Source organism: Myxine glutinosa, chromosome 1 (assembly GCF_964187855.1).
Source record: "Myxine glutinosa chromosome 1, kmMyxGlut1.1, whole genome shotgun sequence".
NCBI lineage: Eukaryota > Metazoa > Chordata > Myxini > Myxiniformes > Myxinidae > Myxine > Myxine glutinosa.
Genome location: NC_136261.1, coordinates 76649617 through 76668883, shown reverse-complemented (window position 1 = coordinate 76668883; position 19267 = coordinate 76649617). Strand labels below are relative to the sequence as shown.

The window sequence follows — 19267 nt, the reverse complement described above, 5'->3', positions numbered from 1 at the left end:
AACCATCACGTGCTCGTCTGACATCATGAAACCCTCTGTCTGAACAAAGAAAAGGCTTCAACCGTTGGAAAACATTTTTCTTACCTTTTTGGAGATGTCAAGGAGCGGTCAAGGGGGTTAACAAGGAGAGATGCAGAAAATAGGGCAAAATGGAGAAGATTGTCATAGGGACCGCAAGGCTAACCCCCGCTCTAGCAGAGAAAATGGCCTTAAAATGCATGTTGTTGTTGTTGTTTGGAGATGTCAATAATGATTTGGAGTTCAAAGTAAATAAGCTTCAATTTGCCATCCAACACAAAACCATCATCAATGACTCCCGTCCTGTAAGATCTGTGCTCAATCTGGACTTCTCACTTCGGGAACTCAGGTAAGCTATTCTAAAGTCGAAGAATCGTGCTCCTGTTCCTGATCATCTGACCTATTCAATGTCAAAGCACATGGATGATAGGGTGTTGGTAGTGTTGGACCCAGAGTAGAAACTACATTTAAGGCCAAAACAACTTCAGGCTGATATTGGTAGGATCGAGCATTGGCCTCAAAAAATTGGGATATACGATTTCTAGTCTAAATTCATTCTTTTCACCTGCAAAAGGAAGGTGTAGGACATATCATAAACAGTCAATGGCACTTCCCTCAAAGCTTCCTCAGATGTGTCCTTTTTAGGAATTACCTTTGATGAGGGCCTAAATTAAACTCCCATAAAAAAACTGTCAAATGCGCATTTGAAAAACTCTTGAAAAAAAAAATGTGGGGAAAAAAAATTGAAAAAACAATTTGAAATTTTTCTTTTGGAAAAAGAAAAATGTCAAAAAGGCATTCATCTTTTTTCCTTTGTGCCCATGTTGTCCACCCCATGCATGCGTGCTTTGCGTCCTGTTTATGTCTGTTACGTCCTGATCCATTCAATATACGAGCTCTTCCACGAGCCTCGACTATGCATACAAAAAATCTTGTATGAAGCATAACCGGTACAACTCGGGCAGCACATCAGGAAAGTCTCTTACTTTTATATAAAGCTCTTATCCACTTTAAATTTGACTATGGCAGCATTTTGGGATACTGTATGTCCATAGCAACCACAAAAAATTGGAAACCATTCAGTCCAGAGCCCTTCATGTATATCTGTGGGTCCTTTAAAAGCACTCTGGTTTCTACCCTTGTTGTGGAAGCTGTAAACTTCCGGATTTTTTTTCTACAACCTTTAAAATCTTTATTTTATTTCAATTGAATTATGTACTTGAACAATGTAGAACACAAATTGCCTTTTGGCACTTTCAACACCTTTCAATTTAGCAGTACTTGAACAAAATATTAATGTATTTTACGTCATCATGACCAATCAAATTTGCTGCTCGTAGACCCCGCCCATGTCCTTGTTTCTCAAGACAGCATGGGGTAAGATGATCCATGAACTCTCTCGTTGTGAATGAAGTCCATGATCCATGAAGTCCGTTTCAATGTGTACGCCATACCTGACCCCATATGAATCTTTTAATTGCCAGCTGCACACCACCTAGCTCGCCTAGCCAGTTGGTCATGGTCTGAAGCTCTGATCTACAAAAAAAAAAAAAAAAATTGTTATACAGAATCGAGGCTCGTATAAGAGCTAACACATTGAACATGAAAACATGCACAGACACATAAAACATACAATGAAGGGAGTGGGAGACAAGAGGGGGAGAGGGGGAAGCACACAAGCACAACAACAGTAGAGAACAAGAACGTCGGTAGACCTGTGGAAGGGGGAGGGATGGGGATGAGGGAGGGGTACACGGTATAAGGCAAATGAACACTACTAGGAATTTCACTACTAGGAATTTCAGGAAAGAAGTTGGGGATTGAAAGGCGGATTTGGGGTGTTTTAACGGGGGTAGAAAATATCAAGGTTTAAGATGGGGGAAGACAAGAGATGGTGGTGAACAGCTGTTTTAAAGACCTGGAGGGAGGAGTGGGATTGAAGAGAGTGAGGGAGTTTGTTCCAGAGGCAGGAGAAAAGAGGGATGAAGGAGTGAAGGTGAGCAGAGAGTCTTGATTTTGGCAGTGTAACCATAGGAGGGTTGCTGGCAGATCTTGTGCGTCCTGCAGGAATATTTGGGGGACAGAGCACAGAGAGAGCTGGGGGAGCAAGGCCGGAGAGGAGTCGGTAGAAGACAGAAAGACCACCAACCTGCCTGCGGTGAGAGAGAGAAAGGCCCTCAGAGATAGCTTCATCCCGGGAGATTCCAAAAGCTTTGGTTTCAACCTCGTGAAGCCGAGCTAGGTGTGAGGCAGGAGCACCAGCCCAGAGGGGAGAGCAGTATTCCATTGAGCTACGGTGCAATAACTCCAACCGCAAAATGGTGGTGTAACATCGGGTGGCGGAGGATGGATTTGTGCAAAACGAGGGCAAACAGTTAGAATCTGATGTCCATGTTGAAAATCATGAAGATCTGTATTAAATCTACTTTAATTCAGATGTTCATGTTGATTTTAATGATTGCTGGAAGGAACAATAAAGTGACTGACTATATTGCATCAATAAAAATGAAATGAATTGTTTCTCTTCAACGGCCACTATTATCCCACCTTGTAGGGTCGGCTTGGGGAAGCTTGGCCCAAGTCTTTCACGAACCGGCCTGACTAGGCCTGACGTTCGCCTAGTTAGGGCAGGAATTTGGAATTTGGACATGGTGCCGGCGATACTCGCCGTCTTTGCTAAGGACACCCATGGGATCTTTAACGTTCACCATCCTATGCTGGCAGACGGGACTCCCAGTTTAACGTCCATCCGACGCATTGATGAATCACCCTGCATGTGAAACACCGAACTGACCGTTTATAGCTGGTTTGGGATTCGAACCCAGGCTAGGCAGCTTAGAGGCGAAATAAAATAGAAAAATAACCAATCAGCAGCTTTTCAAATGCAGTGCAGGATACGGCCTCAGTAAACGGAAGACAGACAAACGCACAGACAGACAACAGTACATCACGGTTGACAATACTGTATATGCAAGATAGGTTGTCACGCAACTGGGTACTGCGAGCGTTTGAAGGTTCCCCAATACTGTATTTGGAACACCTTTTTATCAGAGTTGGGGACTCGAGTCGCGAAATTTTGTGACTTGCGACTTGACAAAATTGACTTGAGACTCGGATATGATGTCTGGGGACTTCCGACTTGCTTGCAACTTACATTAGACTTGAGTTTATAATGACTTGTTCACAATGTTCGGAAAATAATCGTTGGTTAAGCATTGCATTAAAACGGTGTTTAAAGTAAATGGTAAATGATTTTCAGTCATTGGTGTGCACGGTTCGGATAATGACATATACCTTGTACGTGTACATTGTACATGTGCAGCACGTCAGCGCTTACTGCCGCTGGATCGCATAGCGTTCTCTACCAAGTTTAAAGGGAGTGTCCACTCTCCAGCCAGCGTAGAGTACACCACGTCCAAGTGGCAAGCAGCAGTCTTACCAACGTGGGAAGAACAACTTTATTGATACCATGTTATCGATAGATGTCAAATCTGGGAAACTTGGCTGCGTTCCAGTCCTGACCCAATTAAATGATTTCGTGATGATTTAAATGCCATTTGACATGGATTATTTTTTTGTCAATAATTGTAAATTATATCACAACTTCGTCAGTAATTGTAAATTATATCACGACTCCGTCAGTAATTGTAAATTATATCACGACATCATCAATAATGGTAAATTATATCACAACTTCATCAATAATTGTAAATGATATCATGACTTCATCAATAATTGTAAATTATATCACAACTTCATCAATAATTGTACAATATATCACGACTCCATCAGTAAAGGTAAATTATATCATGATTTCATCAATAATTGTAAATTATATCATGACTCCATCAGTAATTGTAAATGAAATCACATCTTTGTCAATAAATGTAAATTATATCACGACCGTCGGTAATTGTAAATTATATCACGACTTTCTCAATAATTGTAAATTACATCACAACTTCATCAATAATTGTAAATTATGTCACAACTTTGTCAATAATTGTAAATTATATCATGACATCGTCAATAATGGTAAATTATATCATAACTTCATCAATAATTGTAAATTATATCATGACTTCATCAATAATTGTACATTATATCATGACTCCGTCAGTAATTGTAAATTATATCATGACTCCATCAGTAATTGTAAATTAAATCACATCTTTTTCAATAATTGTAAATTATATCACGACTCCATCAGTAATTGTAAATGAAATCACATCTTTGTCAATAAATGTAAATTATATCACGACCGTCGGTAATTGTAAATTATATCACGACTTTCTCAATAATTGTAAATTACATCACAACTCCATCAATAATTGTAAATTATATCGCAACTTTGTCAATAATTGTAAATTATATCATGACATCATCAATAATGGTAAATTATATCACAACTTCATCAATAATTGTAAATTATATCATGACTCCCTCAGCAACTGTAAATTATATCACAACTTCATCAATAATTGTAAATGATATCATGACTTCATCAATAATTGTACATTATATCACGACTCCATCAGTAATTGTAAATTATATCATGACTTCATCAATAATTGTAAATTATATCACGACTTTGTCAATAATTGTAAATTATATCACAACTTCATCAATAATTGTAAATTATATCACGACATCGTCAATAATTGTACATTATATCACGACTCGGTCAGTAATTGTAAATTATATCACGACATCGTCAATAATGGTAAATTATATCACAACTCCATCAGTAATTGTAAATTAAATCACATCTTTGTCAATAATTGTAAATTATATCACGACCGTCGGTAATTGTAAATTATATCACGACTTTCTCACTAATTGTAAATTACATCACAACTCCATCAATAATTGTAAATTATATCACGACTTTGTCAATAATTGTAAATTATATCACGACATCATCAGGAATTGTAAATTATATCACGACTTTCTCAATAACTGTAAATTACATCACAACTCCATCAATAATTGTAAATATCACAACTTCATCAATAATTGTAAATTATATCACGAATTTGTCAATAATTGTAAATTATATCAATACTTCATCAATAATTGTAAATGATATCATGACTTCGTCAATAATTGTACATTATATCACGACTCCGTCAGTAATTGTAAATTATATTATGACTTCATCAATAATTGTAAATTATATCACGACTCCATCAGTAATTGTAAATTAAATCACATCTTTGTCAATAATTGTAAATTATATCACGACCGTCGGTAATTGTAAATTATATCACAACTTTCTCACTAATTGTAAATTACATCACAACTCCATCAATAATTGTAAATTATATCACGACTTTGTCAATAATTGTAAATTATATCACGACATCATCAGGAATTGTAAATTATATCACGACTTTCTCAATAACTGTAAATTACATCACAACTCCATCAATAATTGTAAATATCACAACTTCATCAATAATTGTAAATTATATCACGAATTTGTCAATAATTGTAAATTATATCAATACTTCATCAATAATTGTAAATGATATCATGACTTCGTCAATAATTGTACATTATATCACGACTCCGTCAGTAATTGTAAATTATATTATGACTTCATCAATAATTGTAAATTATATCACGACTCCATCAGTAATTGTAAATTAAATCACATCTTTGTCAATAATTGTAAATTATATCACGACCGTCGGTAATTGTAAATTATATCACGACTTTCTCAATAATTGTAAATTACATCACAACTCCATCAGGAATTGTAAATTATATCATGACTTTGTCAATAATTGTAAATTATATCACAACTTCATCAATAATTGCAAAGGATATCATGACTTCGTCAATAATTGTACATTATATCACGACATCATCAGGAATTGTAAATTATATCATGACTTTGTCAATAATTGTAAATTATATCACAACTTCATCATTAATTGTAAATGATATCATGATTTCGTCACTAATTGTAAATTATATCACGACTCCGTCAGCAATTGTAAATTATTTCACGACTTTGTCAATAATTGTGAATTATATCACTACAACAAATGAAGTTAATACGTTATATGTTTCATTTTCTCATGTTCCGCCCTTTCTCTGCTTCCTCAGCGTCCTGCCCCCCTACCTAATTCAATAGAGTCCCACCCCCTTCTTGATTATACGTTTCATTGTAATGAACATAACAAACAAAGAAGTGAATGAATAAAATCTACTTTCCGTTCCACATTGAATGCTTTGGTTCTACATGTAAACAATTTAAACATAAGCTGAGATTACTGAATAGTGTCATGTACATAATTATGTAACATACACTAGATATGAGGAGTAAATTTTACACAAATTTATTTTTGCCTGGAACAAAACAAAAATGTACATTGCATGAAGTTGACAAATAAAAACTGGAGTTAAACAGCCTTTCAGAACATACATTGCAGTGAATGAAGCCCTGTGTCTTATTTCCTTAATAGCTTAATTGTACTCCAAGGTTTATGAATAAATGTGTGACTTGACACAAGTTGAAATAATACACGGTGACTTAAGACTTGCTTCAGACTTGCCCTGAAAGACTTGAGACTTGCCCTGAAAGACTTAAGGCTTGACTTTTGAGAATTGCCCTGAAAGACTTGAGATTTGAACGAGACTTGCCCTGAAAGACTGAAAATGACTTGCCCTGAAAGACTTGAGACTTGCCCTCCAAGACTTGAGACTTGCTTTGAGACTTGCCCTGAAAGACGTGAGACTTGCCATGAAAGACTTGAGACTTGTTTGAGACTTTCTATGAAAGACTTGAGACTTGCCTAAACGCTAAAGATACTTGTTGACATCTCTGCTATTTATACAATGTCCTCGGGACGGTACGGGGACACAACAGATCTCGCCTTTTTCAATAGCTGTACGACAGATATTCATATGGGGATCAGCTGGGAGGTTTACTGTATACCGGATATAGTATTTTGGTTGAACCGTAACCACCCTCGACTCTGCCAATCGATTTTAAAATTTGTTAAAGAAACGGGTAAACTCGATAAAGTCTGACGGAAATTGTCGGCTCCTGCCGACGTGATTAATTGGTGGCATATCGAGAGCCGAGCGTGTCTAAAAACGCCATTTAAATTTTAAAATCTAATTGTGAAGAAGAAGAAGAAGAAGAGGACGAAGCCTAGAATGAGGAAGAGGAAATAGGAAATCTAAGAGGAAGGAATGTTCAGTGCAATGCAATGCACAGAATGATAAAATAATGGTCGGGTGTGGTATAAACGATTACACAGTCGATTTTCCCAAAGGTTGTGAGGGAAGCTCTGGTGTCGTCGTGGATCGCCGTGGCACGTTCATCTCATCTGGCTGTGCGTGACACGTGATGCTGATAAGGATTTGTTTGCCTTTGATAACGCTCTGTGTGTTTTACAATCCCCTGGGAAGTTCATTCCCCTGTTAGAGGGTAAAGGTTGGAATGTGTTATTAACCGCGCTCTTTGCGATCAATTTGAATACAACGGGTCGGTTAATAGGTGTTGATCTTTATAACGGGATCGCCCTCGTCGTTGATTTATTTTTATATTCATATTTGTAGCCGTACTTTATTTAATCCCAATATATATTTTTACCATTTTCACTTTGTGTGCCTGCAACATACGACATTTAGCGTGTTGTGATAACATGGCTCCAATTATTCTCACCTTCTTGAAGGGTCGGCCACAGGAGAGTAGACTGTCCGAAGTCTTTCATGAACAGGCTGGACAGGCTTGACGTTCCACTGGGCTGGAATTTGGAATTTGTTCCAGGGTGTTGGGAAGAACTCGCCCACTCTTTGTGAAAGACACCATGAGATCCTTAACGTCCGCCAGCTCATGCCAGCAAATGGGACGTCTGGCTTAACATCCTTCGGAGAAGCGGCGCAGTTTGTGATGCAACGCTCTGCTTGCGAAGCAACAACCCGGCAGTTGATAGTGGAGTTGAGAATCAACTAGACATCTCAGCTCAGAGGTAAATGCATGACCCTGTCAGATCAACACACACAGACACAGACACACAAACACACGTACACACATCTCGTTTTTTCATTTCTGTTCCTCACAATTCTCTCATTCACACAGCCACATACGCACACACACACACACACACACACACACATATACACATATACAGTCACGTGAAAAAGTAAGTACACCCACCCCATGTAAAGTTTTGACTTTTTCAACATATTTCAACATACAGCTATTTGATCTTCATTTCAACAATATTGACAGATAAAGGTGATATAATATAACAAATATCATGAAACATTTACATTTTGTAGTCAATTGTATAATTTAAATAAACATAAATGCAAATTTCGCATGTGGAAAAAGTAAGTACACCCTTGGCTCTAATAGGTGGTATTGCCCCCTTTGGCAGAAACAACCTAAAGTAGGCGTTTCTTATAACTGTCTACAAGTCTCTGACATCGACTGGGAGAAATTTTTGCCCACTCCTCCATGCAGAATTCTTTCAGCTGTGCGATGTTTGAGGGGTTTCTTGCATGCACAGCTCGTTTCAAATCCCCCCACAACATCTCGATGGGATTTAGATCCGGGCTTTGGCCATTTGGGATTTAGATTTGGCCATTCCAGAACCCTCCATTTCTTTCTTTTCAGCCATACCTTGGTGGATTTACTGGTATGTTTAGGGTCATTGTCATGTTGCAAGGTCCACCTTCGGTTGAGCTTCAACTTTCCGACAGATAGCCTCATATTATTCTCAAGCACCCTCTGGTACAATGAAGAATTTATAGTGGATTCTATGGTGGTGAGCTGCCCAGGCCCTGATGCAGCAAAGCTGCCCCAAACCATAATATTTCCACCACCATTCATTTTCCACCATATTTACAGTTGGTATCAGGTTCTTGTGGTCAAATGCTGTCTTTGGTTTTCGCCAAACATGTCTTCTGGTACTGTGGCCAAGTAGCTCTACCTTTGACTCATCTGTCCAGAGCACATTGTTCCAGAAGTGCTGGTCTTTGCCTCGGTGTTCATTGGCAAACTTTAGTCTTGCCCTGATGTTCTTTCTGGACAGCAAAGGTTTCCTCCTGGCACACCTCCTATGTAGATCAAATTTGTGCAGCCTCTTTCTAATGGTAGACTCATGCACTTTGACATCAACAGTGACAAGAGCTACCTGTAGGTCCCGTGATGACATTCTGGGGTTCTTAGAGACTTCTTTCAGCATCTTGCGGTCTGCTCTCGGGCTGAACCTGCTGGGGCGGCCTGGCCTGAACAAGTTGGCAGTTGTTTGGAATCTTCTCCACTTGTGGATGATCTTCCGGACAGTCGAATGATTGATTTCAAATTGTTTGGAGATCTTTTTAAATCCCTTCCCAGACTCGTAGGCATCTATAACCTTCTTTCTGAAGGCCTCAGAGAGCTCTTTTGATCTAGGCATGGTGACGCCGCACACTTCAACAACAAAGAGCAAACCAAACTAAATGTCTGAGGTTTAAATAAGACAGGTTCCTCCAAGATCCTCTTTGACGATGTTATAAGCATTTGCACCTGAGCTGGTGCACTAGATTCAAATTTTAGGTATTTGAAGTAGTGATAAATGTAGGGGTGTACTTTCTTTTTCCACATGCGAAATTTGCATTTATATTTATTTAAATTATACAATGGACTACAAAATGTAAATGTTTCATGATATTTGTTATATTATATCACCTTTATCTATCAATATTGTTGAAATGAAGATCAATTAGCTGTATGTTGAAATATGTTGAAAAAGTCAAAACTTTACATGGGGTGTACTTACTTTTTCACGTGACTGTATATATATATGCACACACACACACACACACACACACACACACACACACACACACACACACACACACACACACACACACACACACACACACACACACACACACACACACACACACACACACACACACACACACACACACACACACACACACATATATATACACACATGCATCTTGTTTTTCATTTTTGTTCCTCACAATTCTATCTCTTATGATTTTCAATTCTAATTTGTCTTATTCAATTCTTATTTAAAAATGCATTTAATTAATTGTACAGTATTGGTTGTTCCTAAACTTAAATATAAATCATTTAAAGGATTGCTGTAAATGATGTTAATTTCACAACATCCCATATTCAACTTTATTTAAATTGTAAACCTCAAAACATATTTCCCCTACTAGACTGTGGGCCCAGAGACCAATATCGTTTTAGTTTTTTGATTTAGTGACCTACCTCTGGGGTGGGGGCAAACATGATGGTAAATGAAAGGCTATAGTACCACGAGCAACATACTTTTTTTCACAAGCGTAAATGTTGCACATAAACGAGAACCGCTGGCCCAAAATGTCATCATAGATCAAGTATACGTTATTTTTTAAAAATACGTCAGTAGCTCCTGCAGATTAATATTCCTGTACCGTCCAATCACGACCAGTCTTGCTTGCAGATTTCTGTCGGCTTTCAGGGAGACATCCTTTCCATGTACTCTGTGTTTTACAGTCTTAGACATACTGGTAAATGTCTTCAGCTTCATTTGTTTCATGCTGACAAACAAGTCCACTTCTCCTGTTTGTAGACGCTCTCTGGACAACCTGGTGAATTCTGTTTCACCCTTTTCATACGCAGTCTGCATATCAGTTGGGACATCTAGTGTCGCTACTGCTCCTGACGTGATGTGTATCAGCTCATCTTGTTCATAGTCGAAAGGATTGACCATACTGTTAGTTTATATCCACAATTTTCTTAACATCTGCCTTATCCCGTTTCATACGGCTTTGCAGGAGATCTGATCGTGTTGTGCTCTGCTCTTCTTTGCCTGCCATGGCCTCACATTCTCGAACGATTAAGCCTCTTGCATGATGGGACCATATCCACCTGTTTACAGTTCGTTTACTGGTTGTAAAACCTGTCATACCTCTTTTTGTTTTTGAGTCACGGTTTGCTGTCTGTTCAATAGTTTGGTCATAAGCAAGTTTGGCGAAGGCATTATTGCTCCTCTGAACAGCAAAGTCACCTTCCAGACATTGCTGATGTATTGTTGGGTGGGTAGTTGCAAGATCAGACATTTCAAGCCAGTACACAGGAAGGGAGCTACTATAATTGAGGTGGTCATATGCAAACACCCATGGTAGCATACGTCTTACACTTGCCAAGTGAAGTTCCCAATTTGCTTCACGAGTACCTCTCAGGAAGAGCAGGAGAACTTCTACCATCTCAATATATGAACTCCAGAATCCAAAGGTCTGCTTCTTGTTGCAAGCTTCTATGAATTGACTGTAAGATGTCTCAAACTGATGAAATCTTTCTCCATTCAAGATTTCTTGATATTCAGGTTTGGGGAAGGCTTGGGCCAAGTCTGCCATCAGCTGTTTTACTCTGTTTGCCTCTTCAGGAATGGTGTCCAGATAAGCATTGAGTCGCATTTGATGCATTGCCTCCACCACCAGCTTGTGAGCTCTGACTGCTCTGTTGTAGTGCTTACCAGTCATCACCCCATTTACCGAGCCTGTCGCAACAATCTCCGATTCTATCACGATATCTTGAAGGCCAGCATCTCTAAAGCGCTTTCCCAAACAACCAAGAAAGGATATAGCTGTGTGAAAAGCACCAAGTCGTATGACCAGCCTATTCATAAACTGTGCATTTCTCCACCTAATCAGTTGTGCCTTCGCATAGATTGCTTGATCCATCACAACGACAACCGTCTCCAAGCTTAGCTGATCGGCAATCTCGACACTTCTCTGCAGAATTGTAAGGACTGTGTCCATTTCTGTGGGGCTCCCATCAATGACAGGTAAATAGCCTATTACAGACTTTGGTGGAACCTCAACTTGGGAAAGGAGCTGGTTGAATCCAGTCCAAGAGGGCAAGATCTTGTCTGTTCTGAATTTTGTAATGTAGTAGGCTAGGTCGACCTTCATAGGATTTTGCAGCAAGGGTGCATTAGCAGACTGAAGGAGTGAAACATGCTCTGCAATCGGCACTGGACCTTCCTTTTTCCCCCCGTAGTATGTAGCTAGATTCACCACTGGCGGCTGCATTGACCTGTTTCTTTTTCTTTTCACAGCTGGATCTTTAGTGCTAGAGGACCTAGGTTGATTAGTTCTTGGACTGATATTACTCTGGACGACAATGCCATTTGTGTTGTGGGTAGTTCCATGTCCAGATAACGTTTCTTCTCCAAAGTCATTGTTATCCCATACTAACGTGATTTTGGAATCCCTGGCTGTATGGTGGATGGAAGGGAATCTTCACCGTGACTAACCTCTTCTGTAGCAAGTGCTGTATCATGATTTAAAATCACAGAGTTTGAAACAGAGTGTCCCAAACCATTTAACAGTCCTATCAACTGGGCTGATCCTGATAGATGACGCACTGTCATAGCAAGTGACATATGCTTAGGCATCAGTTTCCGTCCTTTAGAAGCCAGAGAAATTATATCCTGTGATATGGACAGGAGTTTTCTATGGATTGGTGCAGATACATCTACCATCTTCTCCGTGTCTGGCTCGTCAGATGCGCCAACTGCCCATGCTAAAAATTTGTATAGGCTGCAGGGCACAATTGCTTCTGCCTCTTTCAAATTCAGATGTTCTGCTGTCGGTGGCCATGGCATAGTAGGTTTGACTTCTCTGATTGTTTGCCTGAGATCTAATGCTGTCATGTAAGTATTGCGCAGTGCATTTGGATCAGCATACACATAGCCCATTTGTGATTGGTGGCCTGCTTGTGATGGTGCTTCTGTGTCATCTGTTGTCGAATCCATTTCACTGTGGGTCGTGCTTTGCGTGGCTTCTTGAAGGTTTGTCTGCTTTTCCACAAGAGTAGCTGTAGAAATGTCATTAACATAGACGATGTCTCCTTGTGATTTCATGTGAGGTGTTATAAAACATAGCTGTGGAAATTTCTTTGATAACCTGTGCTTCAAGTATCCAGACTTGTATGAATTTGCCTCAACTCCATGGCTTATCTTAATTTGTTTGATGAATAAGTCATTCACTTTTTTAAGTCTCATGATCTCTTTGTTGTCAATGATGCGAGTTTTCACTGTCTTGCTGAAAACTTCAAATGCTTCTGAATAAGAAGTATCACTTCCTGTTTGTGTGTTGGCTGGCCTGGTCAGGTAGCGTGTAAAGTCCCTGTAGCATGAGTTGTGGTACCTAACTTCGATTGCCACACAATCCTTGTCTTTAATCTGCATGTGAAGTGACACATTTCCACTGTCTTCTGCTGCTTGCTGTAAATGGACAGCATCTATGGTTGAACATGTGACGAGGTGTTCCTTTTTTCTCTTGCGGGTGGATCTGCATCTTATAGTTTTTTTCTTTCTGGCATAGGATACATATGTTTGGTAGAACATGCTGTGATCTTGCTGGCACTGGAGGTCTACCAAAGCTGGAACGAAGAGCCCGTCTCTTTGTTGGTTTAGTATTTTCTGCTTCAACTTTTCCTCCACCGACATCAGCTTGGGGCACGGTTGCTGTATAAAAAGAAAACACACACACACAAAGAAACAAAAATTAATGTGGAAAACCCATAAAACCAGTAATATAAGAACATTGGAGAATAATTGATTTTTAACAAATTTTAACCTTATAAAGTGCAAGTTTTAAACCTACCCGCAGAGGCTAAGTCATCGGCTTTCTTTTTCATGCTTTTCATCACCCTTTCAACACGTTGGGAGTCTGTAAAGCGTGCGTAACACGGCTGATGGAATCCTCCGTGAAGTGGTATTGCTGGCGACAGCGCTGTGTTCGAATCTGCACTGAATCCTGCCGAGTGTTGAGCAACGTAATCTCTCGCAATTTCTGCTTGAGGACCATCCAAAGACTTCCATTTGTTGACATATTCTAAGAAACGGGACCATGTTTTGTCTGAAAATTGGACAATTTTGCACTTTTTGGATGGGAAGATGCACATAAAACACTCTTTTTCTTGAGTATTTTCGTCACTCGAAGACAACACGTCCTCATCACTGGAGGCCGCCATGTTGTCTCAAGGCGTTACCGCACCGTTCCGGTACGGCGGTTGTCATTGGCCAATTGCCGATGATATATTGAACACGTCTTCCGATTGGTTATTTTCCGGGATTTTCCGTTCGAAGATACGCGCACATTTTAAACATGTAAATAATTAATTAAAATCTAAATTGCTCATTAACGTACCAAAATCTTTCGTGTGAAAAGTGACAGAATGTTTCCTATAATATTCTCTATAAATTCATACCAAAATCGTGTCCACCCGTTTTGTAGGTCATGCAAGAAAGCAATATATTACTACGGCTGTGTGCCTATACCTAAAGCAAGACCCTTAACCTGTAAGCAATTGACTGGTTTCCCGACTGCATGGATCATCAGCTGGGCACCGTTCTTCCTCGATGTTTCGATCCTTGCAGCCCAGGCCCTCTCCAAATGGCGGATCCACAACCTCGATAATGGATCCACATCAATAGATGGTACATCAGTAGATCCACAACCTCAGTTGCGTCCAGGCAGTCAGTCAACTCGTCAATGCAACATCACTTATTCCAATTAACTCGCTATAGGATTTAATGTATTATCATATATATTTTATAACTTTCCTTACACACTCCATAATATGATGATACATTAAATCATGCACATCTTACCTTTAAATAAACCCATGTCTACCAGCTAGCATGACCACACCACCTACCTCTCGATCAAACTGTATTTCGAATGTCCAAGCTGTCACCTACAACAGTTTTTGGCATGCTGCCGTATTCTAGCAAACACTGTTTCCTAGCAACATTGATTTGTAGTATATTTAATTCTTATATTGTACTGTATTTACATAAATATCTCATGAATAATATTTTTACTATTCGTATTGTATTTTACTAATTTGATTTGGTGTCTTTTTGTGATATTAAAGAAAACTACCAACTGTAGCTCCCTGTGCTAACATACGTCTGACTAGTTGTTGTAATCTATTGACAAGTTCAGAGCTGTGTGTGGTTTCTCTCACAGTCCTAATTATTTCACCTGGAACCGTACCATAAAATATCTTTTTAGCAATGTTGCCGTCTAAGAAAGGCATTCGGACAATGTGGAATGGAAAAGCATCTCGTTTATCAAATAATTTGGTGTGAAATTTATTATTAAGGATGTTAATTTGTAATTCTAAAAAGGAAACTGAAGTGGAAGTTTAGTTTTCCTTTTTTAATTCAAGTTCTTTTGGATATATATCATCATGAAGCTGCTGAAATATAAAGCCATCATTAATTGCCAACAAATCATCAATGAACCTGAAGATGTTTCCACATCTTCGTGCAGTTGTTAATTTATTCCTGCACATGTTCTGGACCCAATCAAACTCGTACATGTGCAGAAACAAATTTGCAAAGAAAGGGGCCGGATCTGAACCCATGGGTATGCCCACTAGTCTAGTAGGAAGAGGGGGTATCATGCACCCCCTGGAAATATACTTCTAATCAGTGTTTCTAGATTGGAAAAATTGTGTAGAAAATGATGAGCTATGTTAAAAAGTTGTCAAAATGTCCCACGTATCATTTTTATGCAAATTAGTGCCGCCATTATCGAAAAATCTAGTTTCACTATATCTCAGGCAATATTGCAGATAACTGAACAAATAAGGTGTCTAGACCCATGTTTTGAGGGTCAAAGATCATAATAAAACTATTCTTAAAGTGATCATATGTGTCTGTGTCATGCTAGTATGAAAATTAGTGCTACCATTACAAAATAATCACATTTTTACCAATTAAGAGACCCCAGTATTGCAGATAACTGAACAAATGAGGTGTCTAGACAGATGTTGTTGTGTTTTTAACCAATGTTTATTTATTTTGTAGTACAAGGGTCAAACATCATAATAGAATTCTTCTCTTTCCCATTCCAGATAAACAGTCAGGTAAATGCTTCTCCACTATGAATCACTCATCGTTTTCAATGAAATCGTCAGAGTCCAATTCGTCCTCTCCTTCCTCGTCCTCCTCCTCTTCCTGTTCACGCTCTCCAGTGTCCAGGAGATCAACTAGCGAGGTTGGTAGGACAGGACCGCAGGACCATACTGGTTTCAACACTCCTTTATCAGTCCTCATCCATCTTTGCCCCTCATCATAGGGTTTTGGCTTTTCCAGAATAGCTTCATCAGCTCGCTTGTACAAGGCGACACGGTGGTTCACACATTGGACATGCGGCTTCAGAGCAGATTGGCATGGAGGAAGTCGAGCCAGGTCGACCTTAGACTTGGAAGTGAGTTTCTTGTCTTCCCCAACCATTTTGCGTAGCAACTTGGCACGGACGACGTCCATTGAAGACTCACGACTCTGTCCATACATCAGACAGGTGAATTGCTCCAACTGCCTCAGCACCTCAGGCTTGAGAGTCCAGTAGTCACCGAGTTGACTAAACGCCTTGTGAAACCTGGGGTTCTTCTCCAGCTTTTTCAAGGGCCCCACCTTCCCCTTCCCTTTGAAGGCACTGGTACAGTCTTCTCCGCTGAACACATAGAACCCAAGAAGAGTGGCGCAGTAGTCTTCTCCCAGGGATTCTGCAAGCTCAGAGAGGTTGAGAAGTTGTCGATGTTGCCCTGACCCCGTATCCAGGTATACAGTCAGCTTGATGGCATGAGCATGGTAGAGAAGAATCATGAAGATATCTGTGTAAGGTGTTCTGACCACAGCATTCTTGTATCCGAGGGCAGCAGCATGATGGAGGTACAGTACCACCCTTGTATCAGTCTCTTCCTGGTTGCTGTAGATTGTGGGGAGCTCACGCACCTCAACCTGAAACACAAAGGGGCATTGCACTTCAGTCACAACCAATTCTAGATCTAGACAAAAATCACAGACAATCACCTGCTGAAGAGCCAGATGTAGTACTCTTGCATCTTAGTAGCATAGACTACGTTATTCTCTGCAGGCGGTGTGAATGATGAGCCATCAGGAAACTTTGGGCCAACGCGAGTGAAGTGCAAGGGTGGGAGAGTTTCTGGTGTGTCGACTTTCAGGCTACGCTGTTGCGACTTGTCAATGATAGGCAGCATTCGGACCTTGTTGCTCTCGAACCCAGGCTTGACTTCCTGCACCATGATTCCCCCAGCAGCACTATTGACAATGTTGCTGCCATGCACATTGGTAGTGGTTTTGTTCAAGTTGTCCCACTCACAGTGGAATACGAGGTTGCCCTCTCCTGTCACAATTTGGGGTGTCCGATACGTTGAGACTTCGTCCAGGACCTTGACCAGGGCAGTTTCCAACTCTAAGCCAAAATCGTAGCTCTCAGAGTGGCCAAGCCTGTGTAATATCATGGTGAACTCCCTGCTTCGGAACAAGTGCCTGACACAGAGTAGAATGTGTTTTGGTAACTTCCATTTTCCCTCTGACACTGCACGGCACAGGTCTTGCCCAATGGCGAATACCAGACGCTTCATCTTTTCAGTCTCCATGTCTTCCTTGCCAGCCATAACCGTGCTGAGGAACCGGACATGGTCTGGGGGTAGGAGATTTTCAGGAGTGAGCTCCATGTCGTCAGCTGTTGGCGGCCAGGGTTGGTCTTTGGACTCTTTGAAAGCCTGTAGAATATTCTGACGAAGTAGGAGAGCATCGTTTTGGTACTTATCTGTGCTTCGGAGAGTGTAAGCTCGTGCAAGAGCATTGGAAACGGTGATATTTGAACTGTACACAAGCCAGAAAGAAATGGCATCAGCTTTGTCATGATCAACCTTCATGAAGTGGATATGCTCCTTGATTGGGTCATTCTGTAGGCGTTTCAGTAGTTTCTCGGAGCGATAATTTGAGTTTTCGTGCCCATTCGATTTAAGTTCTTCGATATAGAGCAAGCGCAAGGAAGATAGCTGTAGGACCTCATTTTGTTGGACGACCTGAGTTTGAATGTGTTTCAGTACCGAGATGAATGCATTTTCATGGGTGGCTGACATGCAAGCCTGCTCGGTATATTTTGCTCCTTCGGCTCTGCAAGTCCCGCGCTCGTAGTTACTGAATGCTGTGCGGAAAGATTTCAAGCATGACGGATGGTGTTTGGCCTCACAAGCAAAGAGGTCTTTGCTTTTCACCTGTCTATGAAGTCCAACTAGACCCATTTTCTCAGCCCGTGATTCAATTTGCTCCCATGCATTTTCTTTGTTCTTATAAGATGAACGTAGAGCAGCAACGAAGGCTGGAAAGGGTGGAAATGCGAATGGTTCGATGGATGTGCGGAGTATCGTTGAGAGAGAGGAAGACAAATGATGAATTGCGAAAGATGATGGGAATATTGCCTGTGATTGATGCTGTGAAGAGGAACAGGCTGAGATGGTTTGGTCATGTGTTGAGGAAGGATGAAAGTGACTGGTTGAGAAGAGTGATGGAAATTGATGTAGAAGGAAGTAGAGGACGGGGAAGACCGAGAAAGACTTGGCTAAAGATGGTGGAAGAAGAAATGCGGGCAAGGGGGTTAACAAGGAGAGATGCAGAAAATAGGGCAAAATGGAGAAGATTGTCATGGGGACCGCAAGGCTAACCCCCGCTCTAGCAGGGAAAATGGCCTTAAAATGCATGTTGTTGTTGTTTGTTGTTATAAGATGTGAAGTATACAGGTCTCTCAGTTTTGCGATGACCATCTTTGATCTCTACTTTGTCACAGAAAATGCACTCTGGCAGGAAGATGGGTCCAGCAGAACCCCCTGATTTACGAGGGGAGTGATGCCGCTGTGAGGTTGATGGTTCTGGTTCTGTACCATCTCCCAGAAGCTGAAGGTTGCTAGTAAAGCGCTGATAACAGTTGCGGTGATACCCAACACTTTCCAGGTCATCGGGGAGAGTTGTAGGGATCTGGTCACACACTGATTGCATACGATATGGGGACTCATGTGATTGGTGGAGACGTCGATTCCAGATCTTCTGAAGCTGTTGTAGTTTTTCTGTAGCAGTTCCTTTGATTTTAGTGAGGGGTGTAAAATGACCATGATCAGACATGGATGGCACATGAAGGATGCATGCAGGTGGAGAGCATTAGTGGGCTGCAGGATCTACACTCCGTTTTATTTTGGGCATGCCGACTTAATGTCTACTTCTACCACCACTGTTAGAGAAATGAATGAGAAATCACCATTAATGTTAAAGGTGCCCTGTTATGAAATCTGGACTTCTCAATCTGATAACAGATGTTCTGAATGCAACCATCATGTTCTACAGTAGCCTAATGTTTGATGCTAACAAATGTTTTTGGGATACAAGCAATGATA

At 40.4% G+C, this 19267-nt stretch overlaps 1 protein-coding gene and 1 long non-coding RNA gene across 8 annotated transcripts in view; one reads left to right on the top strand and one right to left on the bottom strand.

The window, feature by feature from the left end:
* Positions 1-1115: 1115 nt before the first annotated feature.
* LOC137425296 (uncharacterized) lies at positions 1116-7839 on the bottom strand. Its single transcript, XR_010984094.2, has 2 exons — positions 7700-7839; positions 1116-1554 (listed from the first exon to the last, which is right to left on the bottom strand). It is a non-coding gene; the product is annotated as an uncharacterized LOC137425296 (long non-coding RNA).
* A 28-nt stretch (positions 7840-7867) lies between these two features.
* Positions 7868-19267, top strand: part of TBC1D24 (TBC1 domain family member 24) — a 102564-nt gene continuing 91164 nt past the window's right edge. For all 7 annotated transcript variants that reach the window (XR_010984087.2, XR_010984082.2, XR_010984085.2 and 4 more), the window contains exon 1: positions 7868-8006. The gene's annotated coding sequence lies outside the window, so the exon portion shown is untranslated. The remainder of the gene's footprint in view (positions 8007-19267) is intronic.